The sequence below is a fragment of the Amblyomma americanum genome, chromosome 1, assembly GCF_052857255.1.
Source record: "Amblyomma americanum isolate KBUSLIRL-KWMA chromosome 1, ASM5285725v1, whole genome shotgun sequence".
Taxonomy (NCBI): Eukaryota; Metazoa; Arthropoda; class Arachnida; order Ixodida; family Ixodidae; genus Amblyomma; species Amblyomma americanum.
Window position 1 is genome coordinate 495,182,789 of NC_135497.1, and position 26,834 is coordinate 495,209,622.

General features: G+C 45.6%; 1 pseudogene across 1 annotated transcript in view; it reads left to right on the forward strand.

Moving 5' to 3' along the window:
- The window catches only part of LOC144116103 (nose resistant to fluoxetine protein 6-like), a 197,951-nt pseudogene that overhangs the window by 113,746 nt on the left and 57,371 nt on the right, over window positions 1-26,834 (forward strand). Inside the window, exons 4-5 of the transcript XR_013311731.1 lie at window positions 11,670-11,780; window positions 17,633-17,759. The product of XR_013311731.1 is annotated as a nose resistant to fluoxetine protein 6-like (transcript). The remainder of the gene's footprint in view (window positions 1-11,669; window positions 11,781-17,632; window positions 17,760-26,834) is intronic.

Here is a 26,834-nt window from a genome sequence, read left to right on the forward strand (position 1 = left end):
TTTCATTGACCTAATACTGAAGTGGTGGCATATCGTCAACGTGAAAAGCCCCTCCAAAGGCCGGCGCCTACGAGATCCGCTCCAGGATCCAGTAAAGAGTTTGGCTGACAAGCAGATGGAATTTCTTAATAAATTCGTGGATTGGTTGGACACATGGCGAGACATCAGGATGGATACAGGCGCACTAACCACTGAAACACACGCAGCGCTGCGGCTGACTTGTTACTCGCTTGTCGAACTCTGCCGGTACTGCCTTGAAGAATTGAATTTCGACTACGTGTTGCTGGGAAAATTTCAGACAGACAGTCTGGAAGAAAGGTTCGGACAGTACCGTCGGCTGTCGGAAACTAATTATCATATCTCAATCCAACAAGTCTTTGAGTCAGAGAAAAAACTGAGGCTACAAGACAGTTTGGTTTTGCCAGATATGCAGGAAATGCAGAAGAAGCCATGTTCTGAAACACTTGACGGAGTTCAGTTGACAGAGGAGTACGGCATAAAGGTGTCAGATCATGATATAAGAAATAAGGAATCCATTCTGCCGGTAATAACATACATCGCAGGCTTTTGCGCCCACGCCGCGTTAAAGAAGCTGCCCTGTCAGTATTGTGCCATGAATATTACGTCTGAGGACCGGGAAGTTCAACTTGAAAGGAATCTCCTAATCGAAAACCTCTCGAGAGGCGCTCTCAAGTTTCCTCAACCGGCTGTCGTTAATGCGGTTCTACACGCCCACATTGTCTTAGAGCAGCTTACCAACAAAGCGAATGCTGCACGTTTTCATGCAACACATAAACAGAGCGAGCTACTTGTGGCTGTCACAAGACATCTTTGTGAAACAGAGGATTTTGATGTCTGTAACAATGGTCACCATCCTGACACTGTGCTGACGAACATATTAGTGGCAGCAGCAAACACTCTTCTGAAGAACTACGTTTCCATGAATACTGATGTTCTGAAGAGTAGAAAAACGCCGATTCAACAAAGGAAATTGCAGAAGTTTGCAAAATGAGTAACAACAGTTTCCATGTGTTTTCTGGACACAGTGTGTATGCGTGTGTATGTGCCAAGCGTGTGTGTAAATAAAGACTCATTAAATTTACCTTTTTTATTTCGTTACTTTGTTGGGCCATCGAACTTTACTCTTATAAACCGGTCACACGTTCCACGGCGCATAATCTCTATTTTTAGTGGAATAATAAATTGCTATACAGATAAATGCACGGATTTTGAAGCATTATGCATTCATAACATATACTGCCGATCAAAATGCAAAGGCAAAATAAAACTATTACACATGTGCACTTCGCCACGATCATTCCTTCTTTTCACGGGAAGCGATGATATGCACTTCACAGCCTCCCGCTTCCGCGCGGCTCGGTCAAGACACGTGACGTCACGGCGGCAGTGAGCAGGCCTGAAACTAGTTCTAGGTGGCATTGGGGGAGCGCGCGCTCTCCCCCCGAGAGACCGGCCGTGACTGAGCGTCGGGTTAACGCCACGAGTGCCACGAGGCGGCGCTGGCGATGTGGTCGCTGCTAGAGAGCCTACACGTTGTGCGCCTCCGCCTTCTTTTAGGGTGGTGACAGCAGGGTCCAAGGTTGCCTAACGGCGGGTGTGGCGGCTGCCAAACTTGACGGGCCGCCATCTTGGTCCCCAGCGTATGCCCTCCCTGCTTTGAGAAGCGCCCTGCTTGCTTAGAGAAGCGCCCTAATTGCTTGAGGAATATTGACAAAGCAGCTTTTCAAGAACGTTCTCCTGCTGAACACGATCGAGATTGCAGGATCGATCGTTTACTGCGGCATTCACGTCTTTGGTAAAGGCTATTCGTAGAAGCGTGCGAGTACGCGTTTCGCATATCCGTTGTCATCTCGTTTCTCATATTCAGAATGTTGCTAAGGCGTAATTAACTTTTCCCAGGTGAAATCGTGCGACAGACAGGAAAGCATCTGAGCATTAGCTACTAATGTGGAAGCACTCTTATGCCGCTTCCTTTTGCCAGAATTACATTTCCTTGGTGGCACTGAAGTTACGCATCTGGCTTTTATCACGCTTTTCATCGATGTAATTTTTATTCCAAAAAACGACTTTCTTTTTTTTCGTTAATCGCGTGAAGGCGCTGGATTAAATAGACCTTAATGATTTCGTTATTTTCATTTTCAGGTTTTCTTACTTTATGTATATGTAAATTGTTCCTAACAGATTGTAAAACTACCAGTATTCTACATTTACGCTGTTATAACAATTAAATGTGTAACATCGCCAATTACGCATTAATGTGCAGATACAAGGTGTTAAGGAGAGATTTTCCTAGGGTACATCGCAAACAATGCTCACACATTGCCGGAGCATTAAGAAAAATGCTGCACGCAAACTAGGCCACTATTGCACTACCCTCCGAGTCAATTCCCTGAAGCATCGTACAGAAACTGGCGAACTGAACGTGCCCAATGTATCGATTTAATGCGTATCCATGCATTTATTGAGAAATATTATAGAAGTTGCTGTTGCGACACACAATAGCACATTTATGACAACTGCCGAGTCGGCATAGCCTCAAGCGCCCTTTTATTTATATGTATTTTAGTCGGGAAGACACACACACACAATTCACAACAGGTTACTTTATTGCAATGCTTGTTTGGCATGCAACAACCCGCTCGACGAATCAAAGGGGTACATGGGAAATCCAACAAGCATATAAACATATGTCCGAATTATGAAGAGTAGTATCCGATTTCAAACAGCACTTTGCCCAATGGGGTAAGGCACTATAAAAGTAACATTGATCATTTGCGACTTTTTCAATGCATGTACTGAAAAAACATCCTGAAAACACAGCGGCTAGAAGCCAAATTAAAGCCAAAATGAGCTACACAAGTGCACAATGCTGATGCGAGCAAAGCAGAAAGAACCATTTTACACAGGTGCACAATGCTGATACGAGCAAAGCATAAATAACCATTTTACGACAAAGCAGCTGGAGAAGTAGTAGTCAAGAGTTTGACGAAACGGAGAAGAATACAGTTTGCTACACTGATCACAGTGGGAAAGCAATCAATGCGATAATACCTGCACCAGTTGTACTTTGAGCATGGACACATACACGAACAGAAATATTGGAGAAACCAGCAGACATAAGAAAATTACCTCAAGCAAAACGCTGAAAATTACATGACATGGTAAAATAATGTACAGAACAAATACGTCGTTAGCAACCTGCACTTAGCTATGACAGCTACAAACCAAGTTAACAAAAGGCATGACTCGAATGAAAGCATGCCAGCGTTTATTGGCTTTGGGTACCTTTTGCAGGCTGTGATGGACAGCAAAAAGAAAATTTAACAGGAAAATATTTTACAGCTGTTTTGAACACACACCTATGTAATGTTACGCAGAAAAGGTAAAACTTTCCCTTGATCATCAATGTGCGGCATTGAATTTGCGTAGAGTCCGTAACAAACGCACAGTCCACAACGAGTCAATACACAGCCTCTCGTACTAACGCCCTGCAGGTGTCTTTGCATTAAAAAAAAATGGTCACAACTGCAGCACTACTCTGAAGTCTAAGCTGACTGCAGAGCTATTCCAAGTTTGCGGCAGCACAGGTTTTGCTCGATGCCCCGTTTACCCGTTGTGCATGCTGCTGTCGAAGGTAAATCTTCAGTCTTGTTTTTACATATTTTTCGAGAAGCATCTTCTCTACCTTAGGCTTGTGCAAGTCGCAACATCCTACGTGCATTTTTACAGACTTCTGCAGGGCATTCAAAATGCTAGAAAATGGTTTCTTGAGCTTCATGACTTCAGCCATTTCTGCAAAAGTTTTGAAGTTCTCTTCACATTCTATCAAAATACTCATTACAACCTGGCTTGGCTGAATGAGGTTTCCAGAATTTTTGACATACTCCTTCAGGTGAATAAGGCTGCTGTATTCGACAAAAGTACTGTCAATCAATACTTTTTCACAGCTCTTGCAGCTGTCTATAGAATTCATACCGTATAGAATTCATACCGTCTATGAATTCATGTCGTACCGCATGCATGCTTGATTTGGAGAGCTGTCTGTATAGTCTTCTGCGACCACTTTCGAATCCTGGTTTTTGTTGCCAGAGCCTTTGTTTGATCTGGAGCAAGAAATGATGATTTTAACGCATTTAGTTCTTGCTCAGCTAACTTGATTTTCTTATTAAGAGTCCGTACTTTTGACCTGGCTTCCCCATGCAGGCGTAACAAATTTTTACACTTTCTGTTTAGGTCGCTATTTTTTTTTCGCAGCTCAGCATTTTCTCGGCGCAACATCAGCAATGTGGGAGTTGCGCCGCCTGCAAGCATAAATGCAGCTGGCGTGGTTGTTTGGCCGTGTGGAGAAGCAGTGCTGTCTGCGTCATTTGCTACAATGTTGGGACGGAGATGTGGCAGAATGGCTGCTGACACAACATCATGGCTGTACTCGGGAGTGTCGTTTGTGTCGCTTGATACATTGTTGGAAGGCAGATTTGGTGGAGAGGCGGCTGATGACTCACGATGACAACTCAACTCATCAGTGTCGTCTGCACCATTCGCTGCCTTGTCTAGAGGTTTCTCGGACTGTGCATTGTGGTCAGGAATCTTTCCGTCGCCAGGATGTAGAGGCAGCGGTGGAATGTCTCCAGCTGTGCAAACACGTTTGGCGCGAGACGAATTTGCAGGTCTCGAAGCAGAAGTGCGCTTCCTTGGGGACTTCCGGTGTTTTGGAGCGGCTGAAAAAAAATTAAGGACGCAAACATCACTACAATGAAATGTTTGCCTATGCTTTCTTATTTAGATACCCATTTTTACTTTCAGACTAACAATTAGAAGAAAAATGTTAGCATTTTTCTTAAATGAAACGCACCACCCAAAGAATTTTATGCACCGTTTCGAGTGCTTTGAGTAAAAAAATAAAATAACGACAGGATACCTCTGTGCATTGGGCTAATGAGTTCAGATGTTTTTTTTCTTTTTGCAAACATAAATTAGATTTAGGAATGTCGAAGCGAAATGGAACTTTTTTCTGTTCCAAAATAGATTTTACATATGTGCTTACCACGATAGGGAAAAAGAGTTGGGACAGCACCCGGCCTCAGCTTTTTCAATCCATCTAGCCTGTTCTGCTCAAAACTTCCATCTTCAAAATGTGCCTAGAATAAGAAAAGACAATTTTAACAAAGTTATTTGAAAACACAATGTAGAGTGCTAGTATGCGCCGTGTGTATTTATCCCCACCCCCCCTTTCTTCCCCCACGACTAAGGGAAGCGAGCTCCGCCGTTGCGCGGGCCACACAAGCGATCTGTGGATGCGCGCGGGCTCATTACGTGCACCCATCTTTCTTCCTCCTGTGTCCCGCCGCCGCACACTCCGGAGACCCCCACCGCGCACCCAAAGACTGCCTTTGTCCCTTTCGAGGGAAAGACACGAAGAGAGGACGCATGTTGCACGACTGGGCCGTGCAGAAGCGCTTTATGCCATAAAAACGTCAGCACCACCACTGCATCGTACGCCGACGGCTCACCGCGCCTTGACAAACACCGTTTGCTGCCCAATTAAGATAAGAACGCTTCGACCAAGGTTCGACAGCTTTTCTATTGAAAAGAGAACGCTGCTAGACCTGCTATTTTTTGCAATTAAACATTTAGGCCATGCGGTCTACATTTCCGAGTGATGCACCAAATGACCGACAGAAAGCGTATCTTGAGCCATTCTAATATTTTATACGCGCGTCGAAATTACGAATTACCATAAACACATCGAGTTTGTTTTAAACAGAATGTGAACGAAATTGCGCCGTACATTACCATGAAATACACGTGAGTGCATAATTATGTGCTGGTTGAACGAAAAATATTTCATCCAAATCACTTGGTTGTTCGTGCCTAAACCACTATACGCGACCTTATCATTAAATCACCACAATGGGCCTTTACGGCCAGACTTGTTTGAGCTACGTTTGACAAGTTTCGCAGTGCACGACTTCGCTTTTATCTTTTGCAATCAAACCGGTCAATTACTTTTAATAACACGGTATAAAGAAAGATCAATCATAAATTCCACCTCCGTGCGGAATTTCAGCACGAACAACACAGCGATTTATTTTTTTCGTAGATACAATAAATATACCCAATAAATATGCAGCACACTGCGTACACAGCCGATAGCCGAACGTAGCTGAACGATGCGTAAAACTGAACTGCGGGGCATTCCAAGATTGAAATGCGACTGCCAAGTTAGAACATGTTCTACAACCAGGCTTAATTATGAACATTTACGTTTCGTACCTTCTTAATTCGGGGTAATTGAACGCATAGCCTCCACTTGCGCGCACGCTCGGCTACGGGCGGCCGTCGCCGGCAGCTATCAGCTGATAGCTGCCTGGGACGGCCGTCCGCGCTCACAAAAAACACACAAGTATAGAGCCCTTCAAAAATGTAGAATATGGCAATAAGTACGCTCGCAAATACATGGTGAAGCGAGGTATAATACTCACAGCGCAAACACGAGAAGCAGCAGTGGGCTCCCAGCCGCCCCTTTTCACTTGCACAAGCCAGCGCTTTCGTCGGTTCGGGCTAGCCGGGAAACGATACATTCGTGTGCCCTTCCTGCAGTGGTTCCTGCATTGCGGAACGCAACACCGGGGCATTTTCGGTGTTCACACAACTCTGAACGTGCTCACAGTGCTAGCATCATTAAAGACTTCCCGTCGAGAGCGAAAATCACAGACACTCTGCAGCAGCAAGACGACAGCCTTATGCGCACGGCGACGGCATGCCGACTGGGGACCAAAATGGCGCGGCAACGTCTGCTGGCAACACTGGTCAACGGCGGGCGGCGGCACGAGCCAGGTCAAAAGGCGACACCACCCTAAAAGAAGGCGGAGGCGCACAACATGTAGGCTCTCTAGGTCGCTGCTGGCGCCAGCATACCAGCGCACGGAGCCCATAGGATATTACTGAATTTTAAAACTTCACATCCACATTAAAGAGAGGTTTCGGTACCAACCAACGTCGCGGGCTGCTTCTTTTCGCAACGGGAGCGGCGACATGCACTTAATACACTTCACAGAACAAATGGACACGCCAGAAATGCATACAGACAGTGAATGAATAAGAATATCTTGAAATGAGTGAAGACGATCACATTAAAGAATGGATAAGCAATAAAGAAAATATATAAATAGCCAATAACCAGGACTACATTTGCAGGAATATATGAATAATAATTACAGGTATATGCTCAAAACTGAAGACAATTTAAATGACATAACATTAAGGTCATGATCACAGATCCGGAGGTAAAGCGAGAGATCGATTGAGACAGTCAGGAAAAAAGAAATGGAGCTGAGCACTTGGAGACTGGACAGAAACAACGGTCCATACATGTCTGTCTGTCTGTTGTTGCCAGGAAGAAAGAAAAGGATAGTGCACAGGCCTGCCCACTGGCTCAAGCTGAGCCACAATCGCGACCACGTGCTGATAGTAGGAGAGTTAAAAGATGGGATAGAAAGACAGGATAGAAAAGACGCGCGGTATAATGACCCAGGCCGGTCCCGGAGGCAGTGCAATACCGGGCCAACCGGTGGCGGAAGTGAAGCAACCCTCAAGCACTCCGCCACATTGCCAAAAATAAGTCCAATATGTTGGGTTCAAATGGGACGCGTATCAGATATTTTACGGTTCCCAACCCACACACACTGGCCATACAGGAATTGTACGGTTGCGGACAGAATAGTATGGACCACACTTCAATAGCCAAGCTTATATGACGCGTTTGGAAGTGAAAATTGCCGGATTTTTAAAATTATGGAAGCAAATGCGGTTCTTGCGCTTGTGTCTAAATCAAGGCAGCAGCTTTTATATTTCTGTTACGATATCCCAGGCAAGGGTCAATTGGAACCTGGAGCCATTATTCAAGATATTATAAACGACTGCCTTAGCAAGGTGTGTGAAACCGACTAGTTGGGTGCTGCTATGAGCCGTGTGGCCTAGTCTGCAGCATTTTTACTTCCTGCAAAGGTGTTCAATTTTTAAGCTAATTGGATAATCTTTCATATATTCGCCTAGAGAAAATCGCGTGATAGCAGTAGCTAGCGCCTCAAGACAAACGCTCACTGAAAACAAAATCCACTCATTTCCGGGACGCTGCCCCGACTCGATCTGCTTTGCGTGTGCGCCAGCAATTTGCGCCAATATGCGCCAGCAATCTGATAACCCGTTCGCTGACTAGTACTTTTAGGAGGTAAAAAACGCTACGTAAAAGGCGCCTTATTGAAAACATTTCAGTCTGCTTCAAAGTTTACTTTTTTCAGTATTTAGGAACTTAGGCCATTCAAAGTAATTTTACAGAACGAACAAACTATAGACTATGCCACACGATTACCAACAGTGCAAAGATGCTTGAGCTGAGACACTTTCATAATTTCTGCCCACGGCTTTGAAAAAATTCTATACGTAAGAAATTTCAGGTGGGTGAGGGGTAATGGAAATGCTCAGCCACTTTTCTTAACCGCGCAGTAAACATCGTGCCATGCTAAGAGGATAAAAAGGCGCCTCGTTCATGAAGCATGCCGGGGACGCGCGAAGGTGGCTTGCGAAATTAAACAGATGAGCTTATATAAGCGATCACAGCAAGAAGAGGCGCACAAAGTGCCCGCCGAGGTGAAGCAAAATGACTTAGGCACAGTGGAGCAAATAAAAACTCACAGGATAGTTTCGCGTGTGTAACTTGATCGAATGTTCGGGCGTTCGCTGCAGCACGAGCAAACAATTTTTCAGGCTTGTTCTATTTTTACAGTTTCAATTGATTAGCGTAGCGATGGCGGCCTTCTGATCGCTAGGTGTGTTGTTGCATGCTGAATATCGTGAATCATATCATACGTTTTAATCTTATCGCCCACACCAACTGAAGGTTAAGGATATATGCTTGTCACACTGCCTCAGACGAAAGACATCGATCGTGCCCTCTGAACTAAAGTCCATGCTCATAATTGTTAAGTGGCTTAGGGCCATGCGAGATGAATCACAAAGGCACTTGAGTCGAAATCCTTGCGACAAAATTAAGTTCGTTTGCGAGGAGACTGCATAGATTACTGAAAACGCTGCACTAACCCGTCGCAAGGACAACGCCGCTTAGGTCACAAGATGCTGGCTGCCCAAACCACAGAAGTTATATTGCAGCGCATTCGAATGAATCTTAAAGCGGAAAATGGTCTTTCTGAATACGGGCACCCATGTATCCGTACTCTGTCTTCTGCCGTATATGCGTCGAGCGCGTCTCCTGGTTGGCTCCTCTCTCCTGGCGATCACCTCAAACAGCGGCCCATTCGCCGCTCCTCACATGCTTACTTCGCACAGGTGAGGCAATAGCCCCGCAATTTCCAGGAAAGTCGCGGGTTGTTGTGCCGAGTGCACTCCGCAACTCATCGGGCCGCGTTTCGGGACTGTGGGGGGGGGGGGGGTCGCACTGCGTCCTGCACAGTTGTTGGGAAGCATGCACGCGCACGCCCGCACACGGCGCTTATTTTGCCCGAGCTTGGGGCGGCTCAAGCAAACTCAATTATCCCAGCGTACGGTGATCAAGACGACAGAATGGAAGATTCTGTCCTACGGATGGCGGTGCGGCCATCCGTGGGACAGAATCATCAAAATTGGTGCGAGAATATTAACCAAGGTATGAGGGGATGTATGCAATTTCGGCGGCCAGCCGCAACAGGCAGGACAATGTCGAACAATATATGCCAGGATATACACATTTCTTACAAGCGATTGCTACTCTTGGGACAATATTGACCAACCGATCCACAGATGTGTGCTACGCTGGCTACACGTCGCAACCGGTGGGATAATATTGGGCAGCCAATCCCAGTTTGTATAGATTGTTGGGATTCCATCCCCATTTCCAGGGCAATATTGACCAACCTATACCAAGATATGCCTCATGTTCACTGCCCATAAAAATTGGCATAACAACATTGACCAACGAATGCCATGATGTATGCTACGCTGGCTAGCCATCGCAACTGCCCGGGAAATATTTGCCATCAAATGCCAAGTTGCACGCGATGTTTGCGGGCCATTACTTCTGGCTGGCCATCGTAGATCGTTGTTCACCAGGGTATGCCAATGTTGGGGAATAAAGAATCTAGCCGGGCCATTAATTGACGTGTTCTCAAATCGAATCTCCATTATTGGTCACGCATTGGTAAGAACGGGCTACCGTAGGACCACGCGTTACCAACGCGTTTACAATATCGGACCGATGACATGTGCTGCCTGGGAGCTCATTCACTAGAAACTTTTCAAAAAAGTTGTAACTGTGTTGTATGTACTGTATGTACCCTCCCCACCCTGTAACAGCCCGGAAGGACTAACACTATATGGAAATTCAAGATCTCCCCTCGGCAGGCTTGGATTTTTTAGCAATGAACGTTTTTGCTGTGGTCAGAAGCGTTCCCCATTGGTTTTCTTTGGCAGTCTTAACTTGATGGGAACGATAAATCAATTTTAAAATAAAGATTTTACTAAGTATAGGAAGAATAGACCACTACCTTTAATATTTAACAGCAGTACCTTACAATATTCCAATATTCAAAATTGATGTCCAAGAATACTGTACTTGAATTGTTTAGCTATTTTTCATGGGCTGCAATCGACTCCTGAAATCCGTTGCATTTCAGGTGAAGTAATTGAGATCGGTTTCTTGTTTTGTTCTAACGCGTGCAAGACTGCCTTTGCGCCAACGACTAGAATGGAAATTGGCGGCGCTTGAGTGGCTGCCGATATTCTTACTATGTCTAACGTGTACATGCAGCTCATAGTACACACATATTCAAGTAGAATAGAACAATGCTGCATACGTTGCGGCTGAAGGATTGTCGTGAGGGTAGCAAAAGCGCTTTAACTTTTCCACTCTCGATGCACACTGCAACCGCGGTGAGAGGAGACCATGATCCAAAGAATTCCCTGAGATAAGCTGTATGGTTGTTTATTGCTGCATTTGAATTCATTCCAGCACAAAAAAGTTGCTTTCATATACTGAGCCTAATAACCAGCCATCTTAAAGGGGCTTTCAATTAAGTTGCCGTGGGCTTGGGACGTTAAAGAACGCCGCTTGACGAATGTCCTTCAGCAAGAATTTTGCGCGTTTGTAGAAGGTTACTTCCCTGCAGTAAAAATTTCAATTTCAGCATCTTTGACCCTTCCATTTTCTCCTCTCATCACTTTTTTCACCCTGAAAGGTCGGCGCTCCTGTACCGGCCGCAGCGCTAACGCGCGCGAGAATTCCCCTGGGGCGGAGCTTCCTGACCCGCCGGTGCAACGCGGCTGACTAGCCGTGGCCATGTAGTTGCGTGGCATCCGTAAGCATCTAACAGCCATCCCTTAATCGGCATACGCCGGAGCGTTAAGTGGAGGAGGCCACGAGTATAATAAAGTCGCCGGAAAAGGCTCGCCAACTTTCGCGCGTGATTGTGGGTTCACTGCTCCGTGTAGAGGTGTACTATTTAGCTCAGTGTTCATGGCAACACAACGCAATGATTGAGCGAATTTATGTAGTCTCCTCAGAAGGTGTTTCAGAGCCCCTTTAGAAGCCTCAAACTTTTCCTGACGAACTGACTCATTTTTTGCTTGCTCACCCACTCTTTACCCTCTGCATGCAGAAAGGCGATCTCAAGGACGTGTCGGAGCTGATGGACGAGTTTCCTGGCTTCCTGGGGCTCTGCCTTCGTCGGCATGCAGCGAAAAAGCACTCCGGGCCATCGGAGCAGGAGGTGGGTGGGCGCCGCTGCACTCTGACGGTTCCGGATGCATGAACGCAGGTGCTCCCACGGCCAGCGGAAGGAGTACACGCTGAGCGAAGTGTTATGAAAGGAAGGCTGTTTTGGAAAAATCATTGTTCATTTCCCGGGTGCTTGTTGTTGAAAGCTGTTGGAGGAAACCTCCGCACTGCTAGGGCCCTTTGCTCTTTGAAGACATGTAGCCTCAGCGTTTCTGTCAGTGGCCCCATGCGCTACTAAAGAGCAGATCGCTTCTACTATTGAAGACATTTCCGGCGACGAAGCGACAAAACTTGTACTCGCAATCTGAGAGCTCAGCGCCCGGTCACTTGATCGTTGTTGACCGCATACGTGCACTGTCTTGGAGCTCGAAGTTAGGGCAAAGGGTAGGTCATATACCTCCAGTGTATTATAGCTGATATGTGTGAGCCTTTTTTTCAGGATATGCTAGGTGTAAATCAGTAGTATTGCAATCAGCTATGTGTGCTCTCTTTACTGAACTAGAATTATTGTTTAGTAGACGTTTGTTCTTTTTTTATTTCTTTGCTGGACCTTCCCAATTTCCAAGGAGAAATGGGCTCTAAAAATCTCGAGCAACAAAACTCCCTAAATTAATTTCCACAGTTCTAGTTACGCGTAGACTCTTCCTTGGGTTGCCGGCCAAAAGTAATGTTTCTAGTGCTGGAGCTTCCAGAGAAATGAATCAATTCTTGCAAAAATTGATGGTTCGGGATGATTAGTATTGAAGTAAAATGAAGAGCTTCGTTGCAAAGTTGCACTCAAGAAATGCATGTTGATAGATTACTTCAGTAGTCGACGACTACGCAGTCATCGCCACAGACATCATTTTTCTTGTTTGCACCGAGGTCATAGTGACCGCCATGTTTGGGACCAGAAAAGGCGGCGAAAACTTTTGCATTTTTGTAATTCTCATCTGCTGAGGCTGTCGAAGCTAGCTAGAGTGGGCGCTGAAAGTTAACCGCCGTGACGTCACGAGCGTAGGGAGTCTTTATGTACCACTTTTGGCGGCTACCTACACGTGCCAGCATACCAAACAGCGTAGGCATTTGGGCTTATTGTTGCATTATAGAAAGAAATATGTAGCGCGGCTAAGAAAGGCACAGAACGGACACACACACACACACACACACACACACACACACACACACACACACACACACACACACACACACACACACACACACACACACACACACACACACACACGCACACACACACACACACACACACACACACACACACACACACACACACACACACACACACACACACACACACACACACACACACACACACACACACACACACACACACACACACACACACACACACACACACACACACACACACACACACAACGCTAACTGCCAACAATGGTTTATTGTGCATAGGAAATGTGGTTTTCATGCCAAAGCATCACAGTGTGACCATAAGCGCAGGAACGAGACAAACTAGCAACGAATATCAACTATATACGCGACTTCCTTTTATAACAGTGCCGCAGACGGGTTGCTTACGCAATTTTCCTCCAAGGTTACGATCTATTCGGGCTAACTTACTTCACATATCAACCGTTTTTCTTTAATTTTTAAAACAAGGTATTAATTGTAGCAGCAGCACACATTGGCAATCGCGGCAGTGGCCTGACAAACCTTTACCATGCATATTCTGCACATCGCGACCATATTCTAGAAGCCGAAGCCTGTAATTCAGACATCTGCCTGTTTGTCCTACATTTTGCATTCAACGCGAAAGATGTAAGATGAAAGATGTAAGATGTGGCATAAAAACCACCTTTTCTAGGCGCAATAAACGATTTTTGGAAGTTAGCGCTGTGTGTGTGTGTACTTTCTGGCCCTGTCTTGGTTGAGCATCGTATTTTTCCCCTCCAAAGAGGGCCTTTGAAGGAACCTGGCACGACCACCCACTCGAAGCCAACATTTATCAGCGCGCTCTCAAAAGAATCAACACAAGTCGCTCTTTGTCTAGCCTCTGATAAGGCTCACCTCTTCAGCCTAACCGGACTTGGAAGGGTGCGGAATGCGTTCATGGGTATCTTTGTTTGAGTGCGCTCACATCGCGAAGTGCCAACGAGATGTCACGTAGGTTTCGTTCATATTTCAGGAGATTTGATTTGCTCTGTGGAGGAATACCACATAATCCACATCTGAATCGCCATGTTGTCAAGAACGCTCTACAACTTAAAAATGTTTAGTTTGGACACAAATTGAAAACACGACAGGCTAATTTTTAGACTGTTTTTTCACTCGCTATAAAAATACGCGGAGTTTCTTGTACGAGCAGCCAAGAACATGCATTTATTCGTGACCTCATACCAGGTGTTTCAAGGAAGACTAAGTAGTTTTATAAAGTAGGCTTTGCGGGATAAAATATGAATTCCAGAAGAGGGCTTAATCGGGTTGGTTGGCGCATGTTGGGGGGAAGCCGACTGAACAGTGCTAACAGACAGCGCTTGTGTCTGTGTTCTTCTCTTACGTCGTGTCGGTTAGCGCTGTTCAGTCGGTTTGCATAAAAGTATGGCTTTTGCGGCACAATAATAATTCCAGTGCTGGCGGACCCAGGAAAGCTGGTGATGTCTCAAGCAGTAACTTGGTTAACTAATTTCAAATAATTAACTTTTTAACTATCACAACTAGGCAACTGGTTGCGACTAGAGACTTGGAATCCGTCTTTAGTAATAGCCATATCAGTTTTTAGAATTTCGCAAACCCATTATGCTCGGCGCTGTGGCTCGACAAGATTTGGCTCCATCGTGCCAAAATACATGCGCTTTCGAAAAACGTGCAGGCAAAGCAACCTTTCCAGTGCACGTACTAGTCAAAAAACCCAAAATTGTCTAGCCACAGTACCAAGGGTAATCGCGTTTCCGAAATCCTAAAACCTGATTTGGCTATTACTAACGACTGGCTATAAATTTAATTGTAAATACGCGCATAATTCTTCAAGTTAAGAAGTTATATATTAGAAAGAAGTTAACCTGCTTACCGACGATTTACCGGTTTTTTGGTGTCCACAAACACTGGTAATGCTAAGCCGAAAAGGCATATTATTACCTAAAAACCTATTTTTGAGAATTACTTATACTTTCCTGAAAAACCTGTTATACTGCTCTGGTATGCTCTCGATATTTGCTTAAGTTGCAAGACATTCAGTACACAAAAATAATCCAATAAGATGGCTCAAGACAACCCCACATACTTGCATGAAATCTATGCGCAGCAGATCAGATAGATTTTATAACCGTTTTTCTAATATAATATTACTGGATGACGTTGAGAACATGAAAACACGGGAAGAGTTCTCAGTGGCAGTGTCATACTAAACGCCAGTATCCTGTGAAATTAAAGTAAGTAAATTTTTAATTGCAGAAAACGGCGCTAGAATAACATTTACATTTAAAGTAGGGCAATCTTATTTTAATTTTTTACCTATACCATTGCCTTCATTTTTTGATAGTCCATTAACCTTATTTCTATTTGTTTCGTGTACCCTTCCATTTACCCAGACTGAACCTGTACGATGTTTGCAGTATTACATAAATAATATATTAAAAATAAAAAACCCACACTTCACTGCGTCCACCGCACCATGTCTTGTATTTTTATATTTAATCGCTGCTTAAGGGCCAATATGAAAATGAGTACAGTGTCATGCGCGCAATGATAATGACAACAATGTAGCTAAACAGGCGTGTTGGTTATACATTTTTAGGGCGACAGCGCGATACACGAGAACAAAGTGGAAAGGAAACACAGGACCAGCGCTGAAACCCACAATTGAAGTCTATTCAGAGGGAACAGGACCAATATAAGGCAAGCGCGGACAAGCAAGCAAACAAGCAAACAAACTCACTTGTTGCAACGTAGAGATAAGGTGCAACGTAGAGTTAAGTTCATTGTCATGTAAGAAAATGAACGGTTTGCTGACGCACAATAGTGATTTTTTTGTTAGTAAGGTATGCTTCACTAACCTCTCTTGTTAGTCTGCTTGTGTGCTTGAACAATATATCACAATGCTGAAATAACGGAATGCAAGATTTGCGCTCACGATAATGGCCGGTGAGATTAACGCACCGAGTTGAATCTACAAAATTTTCATGCTCTTAAAGACGTGTATTAGCACGTCTCGAAAATGTATGCAAGAGGAGCTTTGTAAACAACACCCTCGAAGCATGGCAAGAACTTTGTTCGTGAAATCCTGCAGATTTCGTAAGATGTTTCTAGTGGTTTTTCGGCATTTTTTCTAAAATCCAGGAAATCATGGTGTCTTGCTGAGAAGACACCACCTACGCCATACATCTTAGCTACACTATAAAAGCGTTAGCTCTTTCTCATCCCGTTTAGAGATTTCGTGGGGTCTGCTACCACCCTGAGATCACATCTCCATCAGTGGCAACAACTAGGAAACAACACATCTCGCACTGAGACTTGTAGCGCCATCAACAATAGCAGTGTAGAAACAACCACCTGCCGCGTGCCAATGATGACGTCGTGGTCCAATATGGTGCATAGAGGTGGAACTGTCCATGCAGCATGGAGGAAAGAAAACTCAGGAGGGGCCTACGCCATCCGAGATGCATGACAGAAAGTGTCCCGTAAGTCACGCGCTTTCGCAAGCACTACTGGGAACATTTGGCCGCCGGCGCAGCCAATAGCGACGCTGGGCGCAGCGGCGCCGTCTGCTGCAATGCCTGCTGCGCATGCGAAGCGCGCTGAGACGGCTGCCAAGTAGTGGGGACGCAGAGAGGAGCCGCTTCAAGAAATGTGACGTAACCGTCTTTCCTCTTTGTTTCCTTCCTCCATGGAACTATGTGAGTATGACGGGACGAAATGGTGGCATAGTGATTCCGCCAACAAATATCCTATTACGGGAATGAACAGTGTCCCGTTACGGGACCGCTACATATACATTCGTTCCGCTATATATACTCCAATTAGGGGCACCAATCCGGGCACAGTTGTGTACCGAATTTGGTAGGGAAATAGAACCCTATGGGTTCTGGTATAGAAATAAAACCACAATTAAATATTAGGTAAACATTGTATACATGCAATTACTAATATAAGCGTTACCATATCGCACCGCAAGCCGAATTCCAGGCCAACCCTGACCCCGCAAACGAAGGAAATTCAATTTGGGACGTACCTTGAGGGTGTGTAACTCGACTACGGGTAGACATGCATCGTAATTTCTCTTATAGACGGCGCTAGGCATCGATCGCTCCGGTAGGTGGAAAAGTTATGTGACTATTCCGAACCCCTCAGGGTTTTCTTCACTGGCCCCGCTGGATGCGGAGAAAACTTTCGTTTTACGCAAGGCAAATAAAGCTAACGCTCGTTACTTCAGCGTCTTCCAGACTGTGGCGGCCTTTATTAAGACCGTGCGAAAGGTTGCGGGTGTAAGGAAGGACTGTAACCTTTTTCGTTGCTCTTCTTTGTCTGATCCTGCATCAGAGCCGTATGTTTTACGTTTTTTGCTATCTTATTGCGACCAATACAATAGCATCACCGGGGTATGTATCCTGTGTATAAACTTCAGTTGTGGGTAAGCGCTCGTCCTGTGTTTCCACTTCATTTCAACTCCGTCTTTCGCGCAGTTGCCCCTAAAAATAAAAAAAATGAAGGAGAGCCAAAAAGAGTGCTAGGGCTTGCAATAAAACGCTGATATTTTTTGAGATTCTACAAAATTTTGTGCTCTAAGCGCACTGCTTGCTCTGTTAAACGTTCTGCAGCTGCTTTTCGGCATCCCTGATCAGCCAGGGAGCCGACTTTTGCTTGTTCACAACAAGTGCTTCTCTTTTGCAGTCTTGTTTTACCTTTCTCAACTGGGAATGAAAGCGCCGGACGTGAAGATGGGCATTAATTTAGTGGAGTGCGCGACGAAGGAGTCGCTCGGCACGCATGAGCAGTCTGCCACTCTACTAGCAGCATCGTAAGTAGAGCGTCATTGCTTTCGTGGCATGTTATCTCCGGTGTTTATTTACACCCCTGTATTTACTTCGCAGCAGCAGACGTGGAACTGCGCTTTTTAAGATGAAGATGTTCGACCAAAGCGTAAAATGTTTGAGAACACTTAAAACCACCCTCGACTTATTCTCTGCGGTTAAATTAAGCCCATTCGGGGTCACACCGCCTTGCGTGTCACATTTACTTTGGAAAAACGCAGTTTGTGCAATAAGTATAAGGTGTGCTTGTTATGACGAGACGGCTTACAAATTTTGCAGTATTCATCTCATCAAGGATTTCTTGCGTTCGTATAGGTTAATAAGGGCATCTGTGCGACACAAGGCTCAGTTGCTATGCAGTCCTCTGATATTCCGCTAGTGCACTACTGGAGCGGTTGAGAAAACAAATATAGGTCGCCTTGAAACTATGCCATAAAGTGTGTACTCCTGCTTTGGTGATCTTTGCGTTGCACCATTCAGTAGAAATAGCGATGACTAAATGGCGTATGACCTACGATTGTTGTGCCAATGTTTGTAATATTGCATTCCCAATTTCCTCTACTTTCTCGTTACCTTTTTCAACAATTTTTAATAGGCGGTGATGGAACAATCTTTCCTGTTGGTGATGGCGATGATGAATTGTCATGGCGCGAGGGCAGCTTTGGCCAAAGAGCGCCATGGCACAAGGAAGTTTTTCATTGCACAAGGTGGGGTCAGAGACCCAGCAAGCATTTCATTCCAAAGAAGCCGAGCACCAGGCAGGGGAAAGCTTGTACCCATTGTACCACTGGTAGGTACCCGGCGGCATTGGGGATCGAACCCCGCACCTCCCGCATGGAAGGCGGATGCTCAAACCACTAGACCACCGCTCCGGTGGGCTGCGGTAGCCCAGTGGCATTCTTGTGTTCTTCCTTTATCTGGCGGGCACGAGTAAACAAAATTTTAAACGAAAGATTATGGAAAACGTGATTCCTTCTCCGTCTTTACGCAGCGAAACATCTCGGGTCGGGACAGTGCCGGCAGCGCGAGGGGATAATTACCTCCCTCATAGGGGAACCCCAAGTATACAGCTCTGAAGTTGGAGCTTGTAGTTTCTAACCTTGCAACAGGCCGCAGGAATCTCCTGATGAAGAATGTAACTGCGTGAAAGGGTTAGGACAACATGAGGGAACACACACGGCATGGAAAGTTGACAGTCTGCGCCTCTAAGTGTCGTTTGTGTTCCTTCATGTTGTTCTAACCCTTTCGCGCAGTTACACCCTTCAGCAACATGAACCAACTAGCCAGCAAATTTTTTTGTAAGGTACCTCCTGCCGCCCTGCACATCTGATAGTCAGACAATAGAGAGTCTATTCTCTATCCCATAACTTACTTGCAGCACTAAGACTTCCTCAGCCAACAAGGACAGGGCGTTAAACGCGTTCCTCTTCGCGTCGTCCTCTACCTGTGGTCTGCTCGCGGCGTACACACGTATGGTTAAAAAAGTGTTCAGATTGTGGGTGAGGTGGCGGTGGCGGCGCTGCATAAGCGTGCGTCTCTCGAAGCAAAGCCACTTCTTCACGTCGTGAGATCTCTCATCATGGATTTGGCCTCTAGTTGAGCAACAGTAAGTCATTTCGAGATATTAATGAGCGCCAGTGCTTAAATTTCGGTGCATTACAGGCTCTAAATAATTGGTCATCGATATAAGCACGATATCGCTAGCTTTTGCGGCACGAAAGTGCCGCAAAATCTTCTTTGGCGTTGACCCATGCACATAGATCGGCACGGGAAAGTACTACAAACACTTTAAACAGTAATCTTCGTCAACTTTTATTTTATTTTTGTTTGAGTGAATATCTGTGAAGCAATTAGCGTATATAAGCGGGTAAGGGGTGCTGTGTCCCTTGCGCACTTGTTGCGTGCGCTCCCAGGCACCCTTATAGCGTGTGCGGGTAGCGGTCTCGGTCTTGGAGGAGATGCCCTCGACTCAGCGTGGCAAACTCAGCCAGAAACAAGCTACCAAGTGACAAGGGGTTGATCGTTTGGTGGCCAGCTTTCGCTGGTCGCAAGCCAGAGAATTGGTCGGAGAGAAAAGTTCACAAGCAAAAACTTTATGTAGTAAAGAGACGATACAGAGGAGTTTACAATCACTCGTAACAACACACATACAGTGATTTATACAAGAATTCAGCATATGTTAAGTAACAGTATAAAAGGACTACAATACAAGAGAGATCTTGCACCTTAAGTGCCCTAATACAAGAGACAGACAAACAAAACAGAAAGCAATTTGTTCACCGGCACTGGCGACCGTCGGACGACCGGCCGTCCTGAAGACAGGCGCACGCAGCTTCGCTGGTCCGTGGTTGAGCGAGTGGTGTCGACCAGGGAGGTGCCCGATACTCGTGCGGGCGTGCTTCTCCTTAGCTTACACGACGGCACGGACTGGCTGACAGCGCTCCACGACCTTCCTGTGTTGTGCATTTCTATCGTGAAGACTGTCAAAAATTCCCCGCCTCAACCGCTGGCTCATTTGCGGTGAAACTGCACACAGAGCTTGCGTATTATGGTAACTTTTGTATCGTACCAAGTTTTACAACGGTACTTAGTTGAGCCGTGCATGATGCAAAAACGCATTCGCCTGCATTCTCTTTTTCGATGAAGGGCGGCAGTGGTGCCATCTGTTTTCTGCAGTGCAAAGCGTCACGACAAGGCCGCTGAGGCGAGCGTTGCAAGAAGCGCGGGCCCTTTGATAAAGTCTTGCTTTTGATTACACAGTTCCGGCCGTTTCGTCTGCTTCAACTGAAGCGCTTCCAACATTTTCGGCTAACTGAGCGGGAAAAAAAATCAAAACTGATTTAACGAGGCTTTACCTTTGAAATAATATTGTTTGATCTATTTTTCTGCGGAGTGGCTTTATACAATTCAGCTCATATCGTCTGCTTTCGCGGCTCTCCTAAAGCACTGGAGAGTGACAGCAGAAAACAGATGGCGCCACTACCGCCCTTCAGCAAAAAAAAAAAACGGCGTTTGCGGGTTTCGGTTCGCTGATCTCTACGTAGACGATTGCGTTTTCGCTTCATGCACGGCTAAACTCAGTAAGTACCGTTGTCACACTTGCTACGATACAAAAGTTACCACAATGCGCAAGCTCTGTGTGCAGTTTCACCGCAAACTAGCCAGCGGTTGAGGCGGGGAAATTTTTGAAATTCTTCACGATAAAAATGCACACTACTTTATAGGGCGCACCGCGTCTTTTCATTTCTTCGCGCCAGGGCAGGCGCGAACATACACGCAGTATTAACCGTGCAATTTCTCTCTCATTCTCCCGACGGGGCGCGCATCGCCATTGTTCAGGCGCGGAGAGAGCTTCTGGAAAGCTCGAGTCGGGCCTTTCCAACCTGGCGTCGCCACGCGCCAGCGAAGCGGAGAGGAATTTAACACAGTAGCTAGGTGGGCGAGTTGCTGACACATATTAAAAAATAAGAATCATCCTGCAAAAGCAATAAGGCTGCAATAAGAGCATCTCGCAGAAACTGAAAGAAAAAAAAAACAGCGCGAATTGGAGGAAGAAAGGCGGCGAACATACGTGATCGCATGCCACCACAAGCTCTCGCACAATTTAAATAACGTTGCTAAGCGCTACAAGGTACATTTGTTGTTTCCTGCACCGTGCAGGATCCAAAGTATGCAGTATCTTGTCTAAGAAAAAGCGTGGAGAATGCACAAAAAAGCATGTTGTTCAAATCGCAAGGTGCGCAACTGGTGTGGTGTATGAGAGTCCTTTGCTATGTGCCATTTCTAAAAACGGGCAGACTGGCCAATGCATGATCGAGATAGATTGTGTGTTAGCAATATTCAAGAAAAGCCTGCAGCTTGCAGGCGTCGCGACGGTGATTGGCGACACCGCGGGTTCCCGAGCATCCGCAGGGACATCCCCTCAAGGGGATGATGGTGAACTGTGCATCACCACGGACCCGAGCACCCACGCTTCGCCGTGCGTGGCATCGTCGTGTCCGGGGAAAAGCGGATCCTGGTGGTTGAGCCGATGCTGAGCGTTTGGACCTTTAAGGCCCCTCGGCGGAAGCAACAAACCACTTTGGCCCCAGCTTCACGTAGACGGCACCTTCGGCCTGACCCGACCGGGGGAAATCGGCAGTCGCCTTTTTCTATCCTCCACTCTGTCTTTCACTTTCCTATCTCTTTCTCACAACTCTCCTGTCTCCTACTCACTTCTTAGTTTTTTTCACTTCTCATAGGCGGTCAGGGTTAACCATGTGTGGCCAACCACCCTGAGTTGTGTCAGATTTGGTTATAGTTGAGGTGTACAGCTGGCGTGGGCAGGACTTGCTTTCAAGTTCCTGTCCCGTCCCCTTGTTGGACTCCATGGTGGGTGGCTGGCACCATGACTGAAAAACTTCATTTTTTATGGCTCCCCCCCTTTCAAAACCCGATCGCTCTCTCAAGAGAGGGCGGAACGAAGCAGCAGACTTTTTTTCAAAAAAGAAACCGATAATTGACATTCACCAAGTTCTATGTAATCCACAGCGAAAGTAATGAAAAACAAGCAAGAATAATTTCTCCGTTCCTTGTGTCTAAATGCCTAACAGATACCCTGGGCCCTGGCTACAAGGTGTCTAAAATGGCCAGCGGAGACTTATTGTTGGAACTCCTTGACAACACCCAGAACTCGAAAATCGCAAACATTGCATCCATCGGAAAAATCCCAGTTTCCATAACAGCGCACCGATCCCTAAACTCAGTCCGTGGTGTCATCTCTGAAAACGACTTCATACACATAACCGAGAAAGAATTGCTGGAAGGCCTGTCTGACCAAAATGTCACAGATGTGTACAGAATCAAAATCCGGAAAGACAATAAAGAAATAGAGACAAAACACTTGGTTCTAACATTCAATACAAGTACAATACCAGAAACCATCGATGTAGGATACTTAAAAGTAAATGTCAAGCACTACATTCCAAACCCACGAAGATGCTTCAACTGCCAAAGGTTTGGCCACGGCTCACAGAGCTGCCGCGGCCGCAAAACGTGCGCAAAATGTGCTTCCAAAGATCACGTTTCTGAGGAATGTGACGCAGCCCTGCGCTGCGCTAACTGCGAAGGAGAACATGCTGCATACTCCAGGGCCTGTCCGTCCTGGAAGAAGGAAAAAGAGATTATCACGATAAAAACCAAGGAAAACATTTCATTTAAAGAAGCAAGAAGGCGATTTGCCGTTACCAACCAGTTCTCCTTCACAGCAAAATCCAGCTTTGCTGATGTGGTGCGCAGGGGCGGTGCACCACACAGCACCCCGGTCGCTGCCGAGGCCACTTCCATCGAGCCAATGGCAGGACCATTCACGCCCCAGGCAGGGTCAGCGAAAGCTGCCCTGCCAGTGTCAAAGCAGGGAGCGCCGGTCCATGCGTCGGCATCCCGCAGGACTTCCCCCTACCGGGGGAGGACTGAAACCCACAAACCCGCGGCTTCCCCGCGGTCCTCCAGCGCCTCGCGTGAGGCGATGGATATAACTGCCACTCCGCCTCCACTACAGAGGCGAAACAGCTCTCTTGAGCGGAAAAAAGACAGGCCCCTAATAACGGGCCCACTACTTAAGTAAATCCCCTTTCATTTCCTCTCAAAAACATAAACATAGCTTTTTTAATCCATTGGAATTGTAGAGGACTTATGCGGAATTACAGCGACATAACACATATTTTAGGGTCAATGTTACCCACAGCTTTATGTCTTCAGGAGACCAATCTTGGTCCACAACATGTACATATCCTGAAACATTATAAAACTTTTAGACGCGATCGAGAGCAGGCAAGTCGGCTATCGGGAGGCGTCGCGATAGTCGTTCAAAGCGGTGTCCCTGCTCAAGAAATTAAACTCAAAACAAAACTTGAGGCGGTTGCAGTCAGTATCGTAAGCTACAAAACACTAACAATCTGTTCCGTATACATTCCTCCACATTTTATGTTAAGACTCCATGATCTACAGCAACTGATCAGAGAACTTCCGGAGCCATATCTGTTACTTGGGGATTTTAATGCTCACTCCTCCCTGTGGGGAAGCGAACGCTGTGACGCTAGAGGTCAAATAATCGAAGATTTTATCCTGACGAATAATGTATGTCTTTTAAATACGAAAAAGGCCACATACTGTTCCCCAACGTCTGGGAAAATGAGCAGTTTAGACCTGTCTTTTTGTTCACCTTCTGTTTTTAGTGATTTTAAGTGGGACGTTTTAGACAACCCGTTTGGGAGTGATCACCTACCAGTTTTTATAAGCCTATCATCCTCACCTGCTGTCATCCCGACCAAACCACGGCGATGGAAGCTACATCTAGCTGATTGGGCGTTGTTTAGAGAAAAGGCCAGATTAGAGGACATTTACTCAGAAACACTTAGCATAGATGAAATCAATGAAATTCTTACAAAGCGTATCATCGATGCTGCACGGCTAGCTATTCCCCTGTCCACAGGCGTGGTGCGCCAGAACCACAAGGTATGGTGGACGCGAGAATGTTGGGAAGCCAAAAAACAACAAAATAAGGCCTGGGGTGTATTTCGTAGGTATCCTACTCACGAAAATCTAATAGCTTTCAAAAAGGCAAAAGCTAAAGCCCGATATATACGGCGGAACGCGGAAAAAATGTCTTGGCAAAATTATGTGTCGTCCATAAACAGCTCGGTAACATCAAAAAAACTGTGGGAGCAGGTCAGGAAAGTAAATGGCAGCTATTCCCCATTCACCCTTCCTCTGCTGACGGATCCTGGAATTCAGACAAGTATTAAAGAACAAGCAGACATTTTGGGGCAACATTTTTTTATAGTTTCTAGTTCTTCCCACTATACACAGTCATTCTTAAAATACAAAAACACAACCGAAAAACAAAGACTCCCTACTGCAAGCAGCACAAACGAGCCTTACAATAATTTGATTACACGTCAAGAAATACAGAGAGTACTGTCTATAGGTAAACAAACTGCACCAGGCCCCGACGAAATTCATTATGAAATGCTATCCCATCTATCTGAGCAATCTGTAGAAGTTCTGTTAAAATTTTTTAACAAAATATGGGTAGTAGGGAAAATACCAGCTGCTTGGAAAAAAGCCATTATTGTTCCATTTCTAAAACCAGGAAAGCCACCAACCTCCCCTAACAGTTACAGGCCTATAACCCTTACAAGCTGTCTTGCAAAATCTTTTGAGAGTGTTATAAATATTAGATTAATGTTTATTCTAGAATTCCGAGAGCTTCTTGATGTCCACCAATGTGGTTTTAAAAAAACATGTTCCACAGTCGACCATTTAATCCGCCTGGAAAACACAATCCGAGAGGCCTTTATACACAGACAACACTGCCTTTCAGTTTTTTTCGATATGGAGAAGGCATATGACACGACCTGGAGGTTCGGGATTCTTCGCGACCTGGCAGAGCTTGGTATCCGCGGGAGGATGCTGAAATATTTGAGCGACTTTTTATCCAACCGTTCTTTCCAAGTTCGTCTCGGCGCAACCCTCTCAAATAATTTTACTCAGGAAAACGGCGTTCCTCAGGGATGCATTTTATGTACTACATTGTTCATAGTAAAAATGAATTCTTTAACCAGTATAATTCCACAGTCCATTATGTACTCGGTCTACGTTGATGACCTTCAAATTGCGTGCACATCTTCTATCCTGGCAACTTGTGAGAGACAACTACAACTCACAATAAACAAATTAGCACTTTGGGCAGACAGAAATGGATTTAGGTTTTCTCCACAGAAAACTGTTGCGGTTCTTTTCTCGCTGCTGAAAGGACTGCAGATTGATCCCACCCTCCACTTGAACGACACCACACTTCCAGTAAAACAAGAACACAAATTTTTAGGCTTAACTTTTGACAAAAAGCTAACGTTTCTACCACATATAAACACCCTAAAAAAGAAAGCCACCCAATCCCTGAATATACTTAAAGTACTCTCACGGAAGCGTTGGGGATCCGATAGGAGGTGCCTATTGCACATCTATCGCTCTCTAGTACGCTCTTCGTTAGACTATGGATCCATAGTGTATGGGTCTGCGAGGCCATCATTCCTTAAAAAGCTAGATCCAGTACAAAACCTCGGGTTGCGCCTTTCAACTGGTGCTTACAGAACATCACCCATAAATAGCCTTCACGTAGAAGCAAATGAACCGACCCTCGCCAACAGGAGAAAAATGCTTACCTGTGCATACGTACTGAAAATAAGGTCGCTACCGAAACATCTTTGTTACACCATAGTTACAAAATGCCCATCCAGAACACTGTTCACCAACAAACCTCAAGCTGTAAAACCATTGCTCCTCCGCTTTGAAGAAATATGCCAAGAAATAAACATACTAGATGCACTTCCTGATGTTGCCCAGAGACCCGATAGGTTGCCACCTTGGTACTTGTTTCCTGGTGTATGCGATTTCGCACTGACACACATTCAAAAAAGACATACCCCACTGGAATATATACAGCAAGAGTTTCTTGGAGTAAGTGAAAAATACAAGAATTGCACAGATTTCTACACAGATGGATCTAAGACAGCACTCTATGTAGGGAGCGCGATAGTGCAAGGGAAATGGGAAAAAGTAGTCAGGCTGCCTCAGTGCGCTTCAATATTTACAGCAGAATGCTACGCCATTGCTCTAGCCGTAGAACAAATATTGCAGAAAAACATACAGAACAGTGTTATCTACAGCGACTCCCTCTGCGTAATTACAGCAATAAACCCCAGAAATGCAACCGAACCCTTAATAGGAAACATAATACATAATGTAATACGAGCTGATTCACAAGGACATACAATAAAGTTTTGCTGGGTTCCCAGTCACGTGGGCATCAGCGGAAATGAGAGGGCTGATGCAAGCGCCGCACTTGCCCTTAACGCAAAAATAAAACCAGTAAACATACCGCATAAGGACTGCATCAAGTCAGTCCAGAATAAATTGAGAGAAAAATGGCAGGCCTCTTGGGACAACGAGGTTAACAACAAGCTGCACTTTGTAAAACCTGTCCTCGGTGAATGGAAGACCTGTAGGCACCAGGAACAATT